The 14,401-nt window shown below is 39.7% G+C and overlaps 1 pseudogene; it reads right to left on the bottom strand.

Annotated features, from left to right (window-relative positions):
- Positions 1-14,401, bottom strand: part of LOC107742804 (uncharacterized) — a 39,716-nt pseudogene that overhangs the window by 11,259 nt on the left and 14,056 nt on the right.

Genomic DNA, 14,401 nt, shown 5'->3' on the forward strand with positions numbered 1-14,401 from the left:
CACCACTGAACACACCAGGGAACAATTCTGCTGTGATGATGATGATGATGATGATGAAGAACAGTCTCTGCTGATGACAGGAACAGGCAGACGAGCTGAAAACATGAGAGAATGAAGATAAGAACAAATCTAATCAACAATCATATTTTCGGTTGTATGTTGAGATCCAGTTTGATTGTCCAGCTTCAGTCTGTCTCTGAATCTCCTGTCAAGAGCATCATCACGAACAGTGAATCTGTTATTAATTGCAATCATTTCAGCTGTTAAATCGTTTTCACTCCCAAACCACCACCAAATCTGATCATCATCTGTTATTTCAGTAAAACTTGAGTTTAGAGTGACTGAATCTCCCTCCAGATTCATCACTGATATTTCATCTGCATCATCAAACACACAAAGAGAACAAACAGAAAGAGGGTTTGTCACAGATTAAGACTATTAAATAACATTATGATTGTTTATGAAAGTAACAAGTTTGAAATTTACATTTGAAATTAATAATAATATCATAAAACTATTCAACAGACACAAAAAACGCAAAATGGTGTGTGGATTAATGTTGTACTTGGAGATTACAATATTAAAATAAAATGGGTGAAACAAATATTTGACTCACCATAAACAACAAGAAGGAAAATTATGCTAATATGGTTGATCTCTACTTCATAATGTCCAGCATGTTCAGTTCTGATGTTTGTGATGGTCAGAGATCCAGTTTGTTTGTCCAGCTTCAGTCTGTCTCTGAATCTCCCGCCAAGAACATCCTCATATACAGTGAATCTGTCGGCCAGTTTATTGATTTCAGCTATTAAAGTGTTTCCAACCCAAAACCACCACTGAATCAGATCACCATTTCTTATTTCAGTAAGACCAGAGTTTAGAGTGACTGAATCTCCCTCCTTCACTGACACTGACTTCAGTACATCTGTATCAGCAAACAGTCCTGAAGAACAGAGTTTTTCACAGATTAAAGCTTTAAAATCACTTCATGTTGGTTTGATGAAGCAAAACACTTTTAATCATTTTATAGTGAATAATATTTTGCAGCAGTACAAAAACAAAATATGATGAATGAAAAGAGAAATAGATTTATATATGGAACAATATTTAAATAAAAAAGACAGTTTTACTTTAATGTTTAACATCACACTAAAACTAATGCTGTTGGTATTTGAGCTTCATAATTACTGTGTTATATTTAAAGGGGTGGTTCACTGGTTTTTTTCTAGGCTTGATTGTGTTTATGGGGTGCAGTCTAACATGTGTTAATGCTTCGTTTAAAAAAAAAAAAAGCATTATTTTTCACATAATTTACCTTTATTCCACACCGCTCTGTCCCTTCTCTGAGAAACGGGCTGACCTTTTCCTGTTTTTTTTAAGCCCCGCCCTCAGAAATAGGCGATGGGGTCTGATTGGTTTGCTAGCCCAGTGTGTGATTGGCTAAACCGCCTCTAGTGTGCATCTAAACGTCCCGCCCCTCACCTCAGAGACATGCTCCAGTTGTATTGTAAACAACGGCGTCGTTAATATCGCTTATTAGTTTGAGCCCGATTGAGAAGCAGAGGATATTATTGAAGAGGATCGTGCAGAACCTGTGCAAGCACGGCTTTTAATGGTAGGCCTATGTTTTTTGTTTGTTGTTGTCTCGTACTTTTAGATATGCTGTTATTTGTAAATGCTACGATGTCACGAACCCGGGAAGTAAGTTGTAGTCCCTACCAGCCGTTTTTGTAGGCATTAAACTGCCAGAATTTTAAAAGACGATATCTCCGTTTGCATTGAACTTTCAGCTTCGTAACTTTGCAGATATTGTTTATGCTCAAACAGCAACATTACACACTAACTAACGTTAAAAAAGTGAAATCGCAATCAACCACCCCTTTAATCAATCACTAATAACTGATTTAATCAATCAGTAATAACCTGATAACCGATTTCAAACCATGTTTTTTTCACTGCAGTTTAAAGGTGAAAATATGAAAATATAAGTCATGTAACGGAAGTTATGGCTAACTTGATTTATGTATTGTGACATATTTCAGAGTGAAACAGCTTTTAGAATGTGAAAAATTATAGGGTGGGACTTGACTTTATTCACATAAATTCAAGGGTGGGGGAGAGTGTTGCTTGGACCTGAAGAGTCGAAAATGCACCTCTTATCTCTGATTGTGGCTGTTTTGAAATGTGTTTTGGGTTTTATAAGACGAATGGTTAGACCTTAGTCAGGGTAGCCAACATTTGGAATTTTTTTCTTGGATGAAAATGTGGCTGAGAGGTATAAACCTAGTCTTTACAATGGCGCACACTGTGTCTAAAAGCCCTATACTTTCCATAACCAGAGCTGGGTAGTAATTGATTACACGTAATCTGGATTATGTAATCAGATTCCAAAAATTCAGTACTTGTAATTAGATTAAATTACATTTTAAAATATTCGGAATCAGACTACAGCTATTTTTTTATTGATTACTTGATTACATATTATCTACGTAATAGCAATAAATGATTCATCATTTATTTATTCTCCCTAATTCCTTTTTATTATCTTTTAAAGGGCACCTATTATGCAAAATCCACTTTTACTTGGTGTTTAGACGTAAATGTGTGTTGGCAGTGTGTGAACACAGCCACTCTAGAATGATAAAAATTCACCCACTTCTTATTTTTTAATCCCCATTAAAGCAAACCAGTCTCATTAGGCATGCCGTTTTGATTCTCTTAGCATTGTGACATCACAATGTTCAGGCCCCGCCCACGGCCGCTGACTGACAGTCCTGCATTAACGTAGTTTCTGCCCTCAGCGAGTTGGGGAGATCCCACGCTGAGGATGCACTCAAGGAGATGGAATGTCCTTACTGCGAGGATATGAGTCTCTTCTCTCTGCGCTCGTGGGCAGCTTTCTTCTCAGAAAGTGACCCCGCCCCTCGCGCCCTCCCGTTTTCTTCCTCCCAGGAGCCTGCGAGGAAAAAACAGCAGGGCAGAGGACCTCGGCGCCCGGAGACGAGCAAGCTCATGCCGGCCCCGCTCCCGCGTGCCCCACTCTCTCCACATAGAGAGGTATCCCCCGTCCTCTTGTCCCAGCCAGACCAGCATCCCTCCGCGGCTGCGGGCGATCTGGTCTCGTTTGGTGGGAGTGAGTGTGACGCACTTGACGACAGCATGTCGTTACTGGCTTCGGACGCAGAGGAGCTGTCGGGGTCAATCAATGCCCCCGCCCCCCTGCCGACTACGGACCACAGCGAGCCCAAGCCAGGCATGGACGGCGAACTGATCCGCGTCCTGTCAACGCTGTGGAGGAGCTGGCACTGGAGTGGTCTCCACCAGAAAAGCACACTCGCAGTCACCTGGATGAATGGTTCCTGCCGGAGAGGAGCTGTCGGGGTCAATCAATGCTCCCGCCCCCCTGCCGACTACGGACCACAGCGAGCCCAAGCCAGGCATGGACGGCGAACTGATCCGCGTCCTGTCAACGCTGTGGAGGAGCTGGCACTGGAGTGGTCTCCACCAGAAAAGCACACTCGCAGTCACCTGGATGAATGGTTCCTGCCGGGGTGCCACCAGGCCCCTCGTCAACGAGCGTCACCATTCTTCCCGGAAGTTCATGATGAAATCGCCAAGTCGTGGCGCGCCCCCTACTCGGCTCGCCTACGTGCCTCCTCTTCCTCATGACGGTCGATGGCACTGAAGAGAAGGGGTACAATAAAATGCCTCCCCTGGATGAGTCTGTGGCCGCGCATCTCTGCTCGCCCACGGCTATCGGCTGGAAAGCGAAGGTCGCCTACCCGTCCAAGCCATGCAGGATGACTTCAGCCCTCGCTGGAAGGGCCTACGCGTCTGCTGGACAAGCAGCTTCAGCACTCCATTCTATGGCAGTCCTAAAGGTCTATCAGGCCAAACTCCTCCAAGGCATGGATGAGTCCGGCCCAGACCTCGCAGCTTTCAAGCTTTCAAGCTTTTTCCCGGTCTCCCCCTCTGGCCTCTTCAGACATGCAGTTGAGGGATTCGCCGAGCGCTTTACTGCTGCACAGATGTCGTCTCAGGCAATGCGGCACTTCCTTCCCAAGCGCTCCAGCTCCACGGCTGCTTCTAGTCACCCCAAATCAGCGCCGACTCAGCAGCCTGCACCTCCAGCCACCCAGGCAGCTCCCAAGCCTGAGGCTCGCTAGTGCTCTCGCTCTGCCAGACTCTACCCATTTCCGAAGAGTCAGGGACCCCGGCCCAAGTTAGTGGTGGACCCAGCTCCTCAGGCATCCTCCTGATCTGCGGGAAAGGAAGAGGAGGGGGCCAAGTCTCACTACAGCCGGACCTTCCCCCAAGTAGCCTCTGTTGTGCCTCCAAGCACCCCGTTCAGTTCCGGGTGCCGACGGCAGTGTGTTTGTGAACACTAGGCCCATTCAAAAACCACCCACACAACCAGCCACTGTTATAGCAGGAAAAATAAAACACAAACATTTTCAAAAAGAGAGCATATTTCCTATTCCGCTTACCACGAGTGTCGGGTCCCCACAAGATGATCCTCCACCCGAATTAATCCAACCCCTTGCCACACAGGCCGAGGCCTGGCAGGCCATCCCCGGTGTGTCAGACTGGGTTTTGGGGAAAATAAAACGAGGTTACACTCTTCAGTTCGCTCGAAGATCCCCGCGCTTCCGTGGCATGGTTCCCACCTTGGTTCAGAGCAAGGATGCTCACGTCCTGCACTCCGAGGTGATGAATTTACTGGTGAAAGGAGCCATAGAAATGGTTCTCCCAGGTCAGAGCGAGTCAGGCTTTTACAGCCGTTACTTCCTCGTCCCCAAAAAGGGTGGCAGTCTTCGACCCATCCTCGATCTAAGATGCCTGAACTGGGCCCTTATGAAACGGCCATTCAGGATGATTACTTTGAAACAGATCCTCTTGCAAGTGTGCCCAGGAGACTGGTTCTTTTCTCTGGATCTGAAGGACGCGTACTTTCACATCCAGATAGCCCCCCATCACAGACGATTCTTGAGATTCGCCTTCGAGGGAGTGGCATATCAATACACAGTCCTTCCATTCGGACTGTCCCTAGCGCCTCGCACTTTTACGAAGTGCATGGATGCGGCTCTTTCTCCGCTGAGACAGATGGGAATCTGCATTCTGAATTACCTCGACGACTGGCTCGTTTTAGCCCCGTCGGAGGACGAGCTACTATCTCACAGATCCTTTCTCCTCAGCCACTTGGAATGCCTGGGGCTCAGGGTCAATTTTGCCAAGAGTGCTCTGTCTCCCAGCCAGCGGATATCGTTCCTGGGAGCAGTTTTCGACTCAGCCCAAATGAGGGTGACAGTCGCGCCAGAACATGCTCTGGCTATCCGGCAGCTTGCGGCCTCCTTTCAGACGATGCTAGGTCTAATGGTCTCCGCGTCTCCAGTACTACAGCTGGGCCTGCTCCGTATGGGCCTGCTTCATGATCTGTGGGGTATTTTGAGCTGAAACTTCACAGACACATTCTGGGGACACCCAAGACCAATATTACATCTTGTAAAAAGGGGCATAATAGGTGCCCTTTAAATGTTCCTTTCTAATCCAGCCAACCCCTCATATACACTCAGAAAGTCTTCCAGTTTTGTGGACATTCACACAGAGATCGGTCACTAATCAGGTGCCTATAATTACACAGAAAATTGAGAGGCCACACAGCATTTGACCACTGGATTTACAAAAATCATATAAGTTTTAAGAAGTGTTTCCTCAACATTTCAACATTGTATCAACTGCTGAACACATTTATTTTCATTTGAATCAGTTGCTTATTTAACCAGCTTTTCAATAAATTCATGAATCTCCTGCAGCTCCTTCACGAACCCCAGTTTGAGAAAGCATGACGTAATGTAACGTTTAATGCACTTCATGTTGTTAATAACAATGAATGGAATATATTTTCTTTTTTTCTTTACATTTTTATATCAATATTATGCAAGATTATCTTGTTTAAATCAATGTGATAAACGAGTAAGGTCAAAAGTAATCATAAAGTAGTCTGATTATATTACCTAAAGTATGTAATGTAATGGATTATGTTACTAACTACAATTTAACTAACTACAACATCTTTCTTTATATAAATTCAGTTATAATTAAAATTTTCTTAGGGATAAAAATCTACCTCAGCTTATGCTCTAAACCATAGGGAGCCCTTTTACATTACTATAAGGTTACAATTAACAACAGAGCCCAAACTTAAATTTAATTACGATTTATTTTTAAATATAACAAGCAACACTCAACTTTAAAAAAAAAATTGTATGAAACCATGTAAATTGCACATAATGCAGTTTTTAAAAATTTAAAAATTTACCGGCTGGAACAACAGCATAAAACTATGACTGATAATCTCAGGTACTGATGTGCTTTATTCAATGTTAAATGTGTCCAGGGGCGTAAATTTGGTCTAACAGTTGGGGAGGACAATAAACATAAAATTTCTCAAGAGCAGTTTTTGAAGGGGACACAAATAATCCAGCTAAAATTGTACTTGTAAGGATATGTATTATGTATTGTATATGTATTGCCCACCTTTAAAATTTGAATGCCCCCCATCATTACTGGCCTGTAACAGTGAATGTTGATCCTCTCTGACTATTACATGGTACCAGAACAGAAGCAACTGAAGACATAAAAACACATTTTAAACTCACCATCCAGATGCCAGAAACACAAACAGAACCAAACAGTCCAAAACATCTTCACCTGTTTCAGTCCACAAATCATATGAAGAGACAAACTCTTCAAAACTGATTCAGTAATAAAATGACATATGAGCTGATATGAAGCTGATCTGTAGTAAAATTAAGTGAAAATCCCCCTTCAGCTAAAATAACTGCACATCTTTCAGTGTTAATGCATGTGATTGCCTGGCACTTCTTCTTTTTTGGCTGATTATTTCACACTCTGAACATCGTCACTTTGAGCTCCAGTAGGGCGTCCACTTCCTGTAGATCCATTGTGTAATTTTTCAACAGAAACAAACTGACCCATAGCGTGTGAAATGTGTCTTAAAGTAAGAGTTTCAGCTTGTCATGAGATCCTGAGAGTGTTTGACTCTGCTCTCTCCTGTCTTCATTTCTTGTCTTCATTTCTTATCAAATATCTCGATTGTTTCAGAGTTTCTCTAATGGCTTTATGGAGCAAGAACAGATTACCTGCTAGAACTGTGTGTATAATAGTGTTCTCTGATATCTTCAAATGATTAATATTCAGCAGCTACGGATTATGACACTCTAAATGCTTACTTTGTTCCAACACTGCATTAGTCCTTACAGCTGCTATTAGAGTATGTGAGGAAGTTTTTCATTTGTCTTTGACCCTTATCATCAGATCAGACTGTGGCCCTCAGTTCATGTCTGCTCAATTTCAACAGTTCTGTGAGGCAAATAAAGTCTACATGTGAAGACAACACCAAAATGGGCAGAGGTGATGTGACCATATTAAAACACTCAGGCAGAGGGGCTAGACTGGAAACAGACCATATACAGATCCACTGAACACAATACTTCTGCTGAGCCTTGCTGAGTTTCTTCTCCAACAGGAAAACCCCCTCTAGTGGGCCCCGGCCCCTGGTAGAGAACCACTGCTCTAAATGCTTACTTGCTAACAAGTGAACACCGCATTAGTGAGACAAAAACAACATGACACTGCAACAGTTTCTCACTCACTTCAGTCAAGCTGCTAAAGACTGTAAAATAAAGATAATCAGCTGTGAGATGTCGTTTTGAGCAAATGCTTGCATATGAGGCGGGCAAATAAAGCAATAATTCCAGACCAGTTCAACATGACCAAATCAACATGAAGTCGCATGAGCACTCGCAGGTATTGAGGGAGTGGAGAAAATCTCTGATGATATTATTATACTTGCGCCAAACCAAGAGACACATGATCAGAGATCACATGCAGTCCACCGCAGAGTAAGTTCTGGTAGGACAAGAAAAGACCAGAAAACTGACAACTCAATTGAGCTCAAGCTCCAGACACTATTGTGTCCAAAAAGTACCTCGTTTGTGAAGAAATTCTTCAGTGTGAATGCAAATGACCCCCAGCTGAACAGCAAAAGCAATCAGACAGAACTAGTGGAGTCAGAGGAAACTGAGCAGATCACTCCTGATAACATGCTGATTCAGACTGAGTTACTGATGGTGCTGTTGATCCACAGATGAAACACAGACACAAATCACACTACAGAGATTTAAAGACTTTATCATTGACTGTCTGAGGAAATGCAGTGCATATATGTTGTGTTTATGTATTTCACTGTGTTGTCGAAGTATATTACAGCTATATTATTCTAATATATTGTAACAAAGTATATTATTATTATAACATCTACCAAATCACTACTTTCTCAGATTAAAAGGTGAAGCTAGAGCAATTGTTTGTTTATTATTGTGGAAACAAACAGAAAACTAATCAGCTTAATTATAATGTAAACATGTACAGCTAATATTTTAAGTAATGTTTCAATAATGTAAAGTTTTATGTGGATTGCACTGCTGAAACTGTTCAAATGTACATATAGTTTGTTTCCTCCAGGAGGCGCTCGACATAATAAATGCAATAAAACATGCAGAGACACTTGAAGCTCAGAGTGAGAAAACTTTATTGAGAAAGACAATCAAATACAGATGACAAATGAACATCAGTAGTAAAGAGAGATCTGTGTGTCTCAACTGAGAGAAATATAAACAAAAACGATTCAAACTAATCATACAGTGTTCATTCATTGACCAGAGGAGAACTGGCCCACAAACTGAATCTGGTTTCTCCCAAGGGTTTTTCTCCATTTCTGTCGCCTAATGGAGTTCGGGTTCCTTGCCACTGTCGACTCTGACCTTGCATAGTTGGGGACACTAAATACTCATCATATATTATTGAGCTGACAGTTATCACTGTAAAACTGCTTTGAAACAATTGACTTGACTTGACTAATGCAAAAAGAGTGAGAGTTCTGCTTTAGATTTCATTACGTCCTGAAAAAAAAAATATATAGAGAGCCTTGAATTAATACATTTTTAAAACGTTTATATACTGTATGAAAAATCAGTTTGTAAGAAATGACATCAATCATGTACCTGGTGTATGAATCTGTGCTTGATCTTGTTCAGCTCTTCTGGATCTGATGTCATTAACCAGAAGAATGACAGTAGCCACGCCCACCAGAGCAGAGAGGACCAATCGGATCACAGCTTCAGTAGAACCACAACAGTGGACAGAGTCTGAGGAATAAAAACACCAAACTGAGATCAGCTCAGTCAATAAACGTTTTGTGAAGAGTTATTGCTGATGACAGGAACAGGCAGAGGAGCTGAAAACATGAGAGAATAAAGAGAAATGAGGATGAATGAAGAAATTCAAGCAGACAAGGAAGCATTGAGAGGAGCCAAGACTGATCAAAAGTACATTTAAAAACTATTTAATAGAAAGTTTAATATAAACCTGAAAACAGGCTATTTTGTAATTCTAAGTAATTTGATACTTCTTTAGATTTACTGCAATAGATAAAATAAATGAAACCAATAATACACTCACCATCAGTGTTGGGGGTAACGCATTACAAGTAACGCGAGTTATGTAATCAGATTACTTTTTTAGACAGTGAGACTGAAACTCTCAGTCAGTTTGTAGTTTATAATATCCAGCAAGTTCAGTTGTGATGTTTGTGATGGTCAGAGATCCAGTTTGATTGTCCAGCTTAAGTCTGTCTCTGAATCTCCCGTCAAGAGCATCATCATGTCCAGTAATGCTGTCGGTCCGTTTATAGATTTCAGCTATTAAAGCCTTTTGATTTTCAAACCTCCAGCGAATCACAACACTCATTTCAGTAAGATCAGAGTTCAGAGTGACTGAATCTCCCTCCATCACTGATATTTCATCTGGATCACCAAAACACACAGAGAACAAACAGGGTTTGTCACAGATTAATATTGTTAAGTAACTTTTGCATCACATTTATTTAAATAGGATAATCTTATACCATATTGATATAAAAACACAAAGAGTAAGAAAATATATTCCATTTGTTGTTATTAACAACATGAAGTGCATTGAACATTACATTACGGTCAAGGTTTCCCAAACTGGGGTTTGTAAAGGAACTGCAGGGGGTTTGTGAGTTTAATGAAATGCTAATTATTAATTAAATCGTAAAAATGTAAAAACAAATAAATAAATAATATAATTTTAAAATAACATCAATCAAAATAAAACACTTACTATTTGTTTACCTGCATGTCGTGTGAAAATTAACCAAAGGGGACTTCAAGTAAATATATTAGGTGAGAGGTTCAGATGACTAAAAAAAAGAGTTTGGGAATGCCTGCATTACATGTAAATGAAACCATGTGAATTTGTATGTGTTTGAAAGACAAAAGATTCCAACTACATAGTAATACATGATTAAATAACCTACTGAGTGATAATTCAAATAAAAACTTGCGTGTTCATCAGTAGTTGATGCAATGTTGAATCACTTCTTAAACCTGAAATGATTTTTGTAAACCCAGTGGTCAAATGCTGTGTAGCCACCTGACTAATTAATGTCCACAAAACTGGAAGACTTTGAGTGTATATAAGCAGTAGGATATTTTAGAAAGGAACATTTCAAAGATGAAAGAGGAATTAGGGAGAATCTAAAGTATGAATACTTTATTGCTATTGTTTTAATGATATGTAATCATGGCATCAATGAAAAAATCAGAGTATTTTAAAATGTAATTTAATCTAATTACAAGCACTTAATTTGATTACGTAATCCAGATGACATGTAATCAGTTACTACCCAGCTCTGAATAGCATGCACCAGAACAGACACAAAAGAAGCAACATGCTGTGTGGATTAATTATTGCATCTTTAAACTAAAAACTTAAAACAGGTGAAACAGATATTTAACTCACTATGCATGCTGAGAAAGAACATAATCCCAAGTATATAATTGTTATACAGCTGATAAACTCCAGAGTCTGTGGTTCTGGTGTTTGAGATGGTCAGAGATCCAGTCTGATTGTCCAGCTTCAGTCTGTCTCTGAATCCCCCGCCAAGAGCATCATCATATACAGTCATGCTGCCGGTCTGTTTATTGGTCTCAGCTACTAAAGTGTCTTCACTTGCAAACCTCCACTGAATCACATCATCATCCATTATTTCAGTACGACCAGAGTTTAGAGTGACTGAATCTCCTTCCTTCACTAACACTGTCTTCAGAACTGTTGACACCAAACAGAAAGAGAACAAAGAGAAACAGGGTTAAAATGGTTATTTTATGGTTTACTAAAGTAAATAGTTTGAAGTTTAAATTTGAAATGAATATCATCATGTACCAACAGAAGCAAAATGGAGTTTGGATTATTGTATATTTGTGCTGTTTAAAATATATATATTTAACTTACCACCAAATACAGTGAGTCTGAAACACTTTCTCACACTGTTGGTCTGTAGTTTATAACGTCCAGCATGTTGAGTTGTGATGTTTGTGATGGTCAGAGATCCAGTTTGATTGTTCAGCTTCAGTCTGTCTCTGAATCTCCCGTCAAGAACATCATCATTTACAGTGAATCTGTCGGCCCGTTTACTGATTCCAGCTATTAAAGTGTCTTCATTTCCAAACCTCCACTGAATCAGATCATCATCATGTATTTCAGTAAGATCAGAGTTTAGAGTGACTGAATCTCCCTCCTTCACTAACACTTTATCACCAAACACTCCTGAAGAACAGTTTTTTTTGTTGTTTACAGATTAAGCTTTAAACTCACTTGATGTTGGTTTGATGAAGCTTCACTAAAACACTTTTAATCGATTAAATATGACGTGAATAATATTCTACAGCAGTACAAAGACAAATGATGATAAATGAAAAGAGAATTAGAGTTTTATATGGAAAAATAACTAACTAGAAAGCATTTTACTAATGCTGTTGGTTGTTTGAGCTTCATATTTAATAGAATCTATCACAAACTGAATACACTGAATAATTTGATTTCAAACTTGACCTCAGATAAATATCATGCTGTATTTCTATATGAGAATATCAGTGAATGTTTATCCTCTCTGACTAATTTAACCAGTAATTTATTACATGTTACCAGAACAGAAGCAACTGAAGCCACAAAAACACATTTCAAACTCACCAACCAGACGCCACAAACACAAACAGAACCAAACTAATTTCAGAGACATTTTCTTCATCAGTTCACTGAAAAGCTCTCGATAGAGATGCTTAAAATGTCTGAAAACCCTCATGACTTAACTGTGCTATTTATCTGGTTGAATTCTCCCTCAACCTCCATCACAGTTTCCGTTCACACGCCCATCTACTTTCTCATCAAGAAAAATCAACAAGCTTCTGCTGATCTTACATTTTCAAATGAATTCTAGCCCTGTGTGAAAAGAGTGAAATATTGTATTAGATATCTGTATCTACTGATGTGTTATTTAGTGCTCTGAGTTGTCAGACTAGGGGTGTGCAATGTTGACAAAACAAAATAGTATTGATTTTTTTTAGATTTTGTAAACAATTTTGAGACTCCTAAAGCTTTTCAATATTCTGTGTGGTTAGTTTGCTGCAGTGACAGAAATTAGCTTTTCCATTCATGTTAAATTGGTTTGTACCTATTTTGGCCATTTTTACCTCTATAAGGGAATTTTATATCACCTTTATGTCAAATTCTTACACAAAAAAATATATTAGAATAATTAAACACTATAGGGCTGTTACCAATCAAATGAAATCAGTATTAACAAAATCCATCTTTGCACTGCAGAAGTGGCACAGAAGAAGCATCTGAAGTGCTATTTAGATGTATTTACACAGACTGTTTAATGCAGCTCAGATGTGGCATAAATGTGTGTTGAGTGGAAATGAGAATATTGAAAAAAAAGAAAAAAAAGAACGATACTTTAGCCTAAATATTAAACTAAAACCAGCAGTATGTGGTGGCAAGTCACTGTCTTAATGTGTGAGTCACTGAATCATTCATCCAACCGATTTGTTCAAAACGAATGAAGGAACGAAGGAAGTGACCGTATTTATTAATGGGTCTTTGAATCATTGACTCATGCAATTTGTTCAAAACGCAGATTCATTCAGTAACAAAACACAGCTGCATGTTGTTCGGAGACACGCTGCTGCTCTCCTGAGGACTTTCTGTGAATTATTCATTATATTCATTGTGAAACAGCAAAAACATACAATATTATGTCTAAAATGTAACTCAATGTTAACTTCTTGCTTGTTGAACTGTTGCATAAATTCAATATCACATTCGCAATCTTGCTGATGTTGAGGAAAAGAGCACCCTTGCTTGTGTGATATTGCTTAACTCGGTCATATGATGCAAGTATAAAGAGATATTAAAGGTCATACAGAATTTATCTTCATATCTTGACTTTTGTGGTCATTCTAGCATTGCATAAGTTACATCACGCACGTTTATGACTAGAACTTCACCAATCTATGACTTCTTCTGTTTCAGAGCAAGAAGGTTCACGTACATTATTCAGTACATTAATAAAAAACATGTTTTTGTGGTATATGTGGTTTACTGGAGAAAAAAAAAAAACAAAGCAGTACAAAAATAAAAATGTAAGGATATTTAAAAAAAATTTCAAGATAGACGGAGGGTGCATTATGGGTGCTGATGTTTTTCCTACCTATTTTGCAAAAGGGAATTTCTTCTGCATAGGCAGCCAATTAAAGTTTTATTGACAGCTTTTAAACTGTTGCCGTTGGTTGATTTCCCCCCTGTGGGTTAAAGGGTGGAAATATTGCATAAATTACATTTGACTGAAATGCTTGTATTGAAACATTTTACATTCTATCCATAGTTGGAGCAGTAGTGGCCTACTAGTTAGAGAGTCTGATTTGTAACCCGGGTTTGAGTCTCGGTACCAGCAGGGGTTGTAGGTGGGGGGAGTGCAGGGCTTGCCCAAGCCTTTATGGGGCCCTAAGCAGAATTTTATTTGGGGGCCCCTCTGTGCCGCTAATGCGACTGATTATTGTCAATGCTTGATTATTCGCACACTATAAATCACACATAACACACCCATTATCAATTTATTGTTGTACCAATGTCTGCCTGCCTGGCATGTTTTTACCCTTCTTCAATTTGTAATCGTAACAGAGGCAAACCCACAAGAGTGGTCAGGTGTTAATTTGCACTTTAACATTCAAAGTCTTACAGTAAGTGGCATACTTAATGTGGTGTACTGAAAAGTAGCTATAAACCAGCAGACAATGCATTTATGGAACAGGTGTTTTTTTCTCCATTTCTGTCACCGATGGAGTTTTGGTTCCTTGCCACTGTCGCCTTTGGCTTGCTTAGTTGGGGACGCTTGACTGATTGCACAGACACTATTGGAAGAGAATGATGACATCTCTGAATCATCAATGCA

The sequence above is a fragment of the Sinocyclocheilus rhinocerous genome, unplaced genomic scaffold, assembly GCF_001515625.1.
Source record: "Sinocyclocheilus rhinocerous isolate Xijiao unplaced genomic scaffold, SAMN03320098_v1.1 scaffold1879, whole genome shotgun sequence".
Taxonomy (NCBI): domain Eukaryota; kingdom Metazoa; phylum Chordata; class Actinopteri; order Cypriniformes; family Cyprinidae; genus Sinocyclocheilus; species Sinocyclocheilus rhinocerous.